The following is a 3,893-nucleotide window of genomic DNA, read 5'->3' as shown; positions in this document are numbered from 1 at the left end:
ACCAAAACGCTTATAAAAGCGTAGTAGGCATCCGATTCCCTTCAAATTTCACACATCCCACCAAAAAGGGCCCACCCCTTTTGGTATCTTATCCACAAAGGGTTAACATTTTCAATATTTATGTCTCCTATAGTTTGCGAAAGAAGTCAGCGAGTCTTTGAAAACTTGGTAACCTGAGATCTGATGTGAATATATACATATATAATGGTTTTATTAGACAATAGTGACGTGAGAGAAAGGGAAATATTGGAGCACTCTTTCTGATCCTCCCTGGCAATATGGCATAAGTTTCAATTATAATCAAACTCTTAAAATGGCCAGGCTGAACTTTGAATACCCTCCACCATTTGGAACAAATTTGGAAATTTTCAAAAAATAGAACCCGTTAAAAATTCTGTTAAAATCTTAAAAAACCGAATATAGCATTTATATCATCAATATAAATCGATAATACTGTTTATTTACGTATCCATATATCAAAAACTGAGCTTCGTCCCTGAACAGAACAAACGTACGATGAACTTTCTTTACAGAGCACGCATTTTTATAATAAAATTTAATAATTCGTGGTTAACTTGTGCACCAGACTATAAGATGTTTGACAGTGAAACAAAACTCGAAAACCTATGATAACAGAAAAAGATAAATTAAGATAATTAAATTTTATTTGGTTCAGATATAGCTCCCATACATATGTTTCATCCGAACAACCATTCAACCGAATTGCTCCGATATATTTTTTTAATATGGTCCTTTTCGATGTCATATCATGCACTCTATAGCAATGTTATTTGGGCCGAGATGGACAGATGTTCCCGTCAAATTTGGTAAAATCCATTTAGAGTTCGATATACCTCGCACATATAAGTTGCCTCCGATTCCAAGTTTTAACTGCTCTAAAGCCATAAATTACACATAAAATCCCAATACTAAATGTACGTAGTGTTGTAGGGTATCATATAGTCATATAGCTGGTACTACAGAAGGTAGTTTGTTTGCGTTCCCTTATAATGGGTTATTTTTACCTCAGGCTATTAATTTACATTTTGAAAGGAAATCGAAATTGATGTTAAAACTTCCCTTAATGGATTCCTTCAAAATCTTTACCTTTATAACCAATATCCTTGTTTGTAGTGCATTCATCAACACGGTGGTATGAATATCTAAATAATTTACATTCAGAAAAATCGATATCGTACCAAAACGTCACAGTTTTTCGCAATTTTTCATGAAGTTTTCACAATTGTGTTTAGCGCCAAACAAATATTATTATTATAGAATGCAGTTATTGCTTCTATCATAACAACTGCCCCAGTGGCCCAATGGATACGGCATCGGCCTCCTAAGCCGGGGATTGTGGGTTCGAATCCCATCTGGGGTAAAGATGAAAATGATTTTTTTCTGTTGTTTTTTGAGTTGTTTTAATCAAAATTATAACACATACACAGTTATGCTTGTGTGTGGTGTGGATAATTATAATCCATTTGAAACATTTAAGTGTAGACGTATTTTGAAAAAGAAAAAAATAACGCTCTGTGAAAAATATACAAAAGTGTTCTTTCAGATGTCAACTATAAATTTTTGAAGAAGGTTGTATTTGGGAATATCGTTGCGTATACGTGTTGTCAACAATTACATGTCTGAATGTATTTTAACCAGAATGTAAAGGGTGTTGTGGGGGTGGCCGACCATGTAAAATCCTACTCAACTATAATTTGTGGTAAAGTTCTCATGAACCAATAAATATTAATTTATTACGAAATGAAGTAGGTTCATAGAAATTTAACCAGCTGTGTTTTAGGTCTGCAGAACTTTTGGTATTGAAAACAGGTTATATGGGTCCATTTTGATATAACCCTCATATAACTGTACCGACAGATTTAAGGTTTTTTTGAGTGTTTTAGTCACAATTTTAAACCTGTTTACTGTAAATTTGCAGTAAATTATTTACGAAAAGTCTTTACATAGAAGTGTCAATATAGGTCTGAGTTTTGGCATAGTCCCCATATTACTGTACCCCCAGATATTTGGAATTTTGATGATTTTTGTCACAATTTCCAGGGTATTTGAAGTTCCTAATGGGTACTACAGCCTATGAAAGATTGCTCATGCGGTAGTCTTCGTATAGCTTCCATAAAACGGCACCTCCCTATATTCGGTATTGTCATGATTTTAGCGACATCTTCGGAATTGTTTAAAATTTAGAATTTGAAGTTTTTGATGGGTACTTCAGTCTATGATAGGAAATTGCTCATGCAGGTTCACGTCTTCGTATAGCTCCCATATAATCGTACCTCCCAATATTCGGTATTTTGATTATAACTCTCATATCTCCCTCTATTCACTATTTTTATGATTTTAGCAGTATTTTTCAACGGATGTTTTTTTTTTTTTAATTTGCAAATTCCTTTCAAATCGTGGAGGGTATTAAAAATTCGGCCCGGTCGAATTTATTACCATTTTACTTCTTTTTCTTTTTTTAACCATTTTTCTTTATATAATTTAATATCATCTTTTTCATGCCTGTTCGATTTTAACTGAATTCTATGTACATATGTAATCAACTCTTTCAATAAATTTATTTTGATTTAAGTTAACTTTCCCAATACTTATTCCTATCACCTGTCATTTATTTTCAACATTTTTAACACAATTGTATAAGTTTACCCTCCATCTTCAAGAAAATACTTATATTATCAGGTACCGACATTGATTGCAGCAGGGCTCTATTTAAGTCTGTCTGATAGTGTGACAAACAAATCTCAGCAATAAGAACTTCTCTAAATGTGTCAATGGAAAACAAACTATTTTCCACACACACACACAATCACATCTTGGAAAACTTTTACGAAACATGTACACACACACGGACAAACAAAAATTGCAACAGATAAAGGACAACAACTTTTTGAACGGCAATGGATGTATTGTAATATCATATGGTTAAAGAAATTCAAAAAGAAACAGAGATAAAAGTAAAACAAATGAAAAAAAATATTTTTTTATAATAAAATTATTATAAACCCAGCAAGGAAAAATCAAAAGTCGGGCGGGGCTGACTATATGATTTTTTTTGAAAGAAATCATACCAAGAACGCATTAAACTTTGGCTTTAGTGAAGCTATAATTTGGTTTTAGACATTTCATCCAACTGTGAATCGATTTTCACCAAATTTGACGAAGACATATTTTAATTTTTTATACCAAATAATATCACCACAGAGTGCATGATATCACTTCGAGAAGGATTGTATTAAAAAAATAATGTATATACGTCCCGAAATTCACTCCATTTGGATATTAACAATATTTGCACAATAAATCTGAAATCGGTTTAAGGTATATATCCAAATCTTAGCCGATCTCGATAATATCATTCTTGTGGAGTGAATTTTATGAATGTGAGGGACTTACACACCAAATCGGATGATGCATATATATGGGATCTCTAGCTAAATCTGAACCACTTTTCACCAAATTTGATGTACATACTTGCTTCTAGACTGAATTCGGTCGGATGTGCCAAAATGCAGGTCATTTTGACTGCTATTGACCATTTGGTGCACAATTTACCCGAAATCCGTTGAAGATATATATTGCAGCTATATCCAAATCTGAACCCGATCTTGATAAAATTTGGTAAAGGTATTTCCGAGCTCTATAAGATATCATTCTTGTAGAGTGCATTTTACGAATGTGAGGGACTTAAACACCAAATCGAATGAACATATATAGGGTAAGATGAAAAAACTGCAACCAACTTCAGACTGCTGTCATTTCTAAGTCACTCGTCCGACAGCTGTTAAAATTATTTCAGTAACAGATCATTATATTGTGTACAGGCGGTGAAAATTTTCCAGGAAAAAATTTATTCGTAATGGAACTCAAGCGTG

The 3,893-nt window shown here is 33.0% G+C and overlaps 1 non-coding gene across 1 annotated transcript; it reads left to right on the top strand.

The window, feature by feature from the left end:
• The first annotated feature begins 1,308 nt into the window (after positions 1 to 1,308).
• Positions 1,309 to 1,381, top strand: TRNAR-CCU (transfer RNA arginine (anticodon CCU)). The gene has a single exon. It is a non-coding gene; the product is annotated as a tRNA-Arg (tRNA).
• The last annotated feature ends 2,512 nt before the right edge of the window (positions 1,382 to 3,893 follow it).

This window comes from Musca domestica, unplaced genomic scaffold (assembly GCF_030504385.1).
Source record: "Musca domestica strain aabys unplaced genomic scaffold, Musca_domestica.polishedcontigs.V.1.1 2, whole genome shotgun sequence".
In the NCBI taxonomy this organism is placed as follows: Eukaryota; Metazoa; Arthropoda; class Insecta; order Diptera; family Muscidae; genus Musca; species Musca domestica.
Note: the sequence above shows the minus strand (reverse complement) of the source record. Positions and strands in the feature narration are given on the sequence as shown.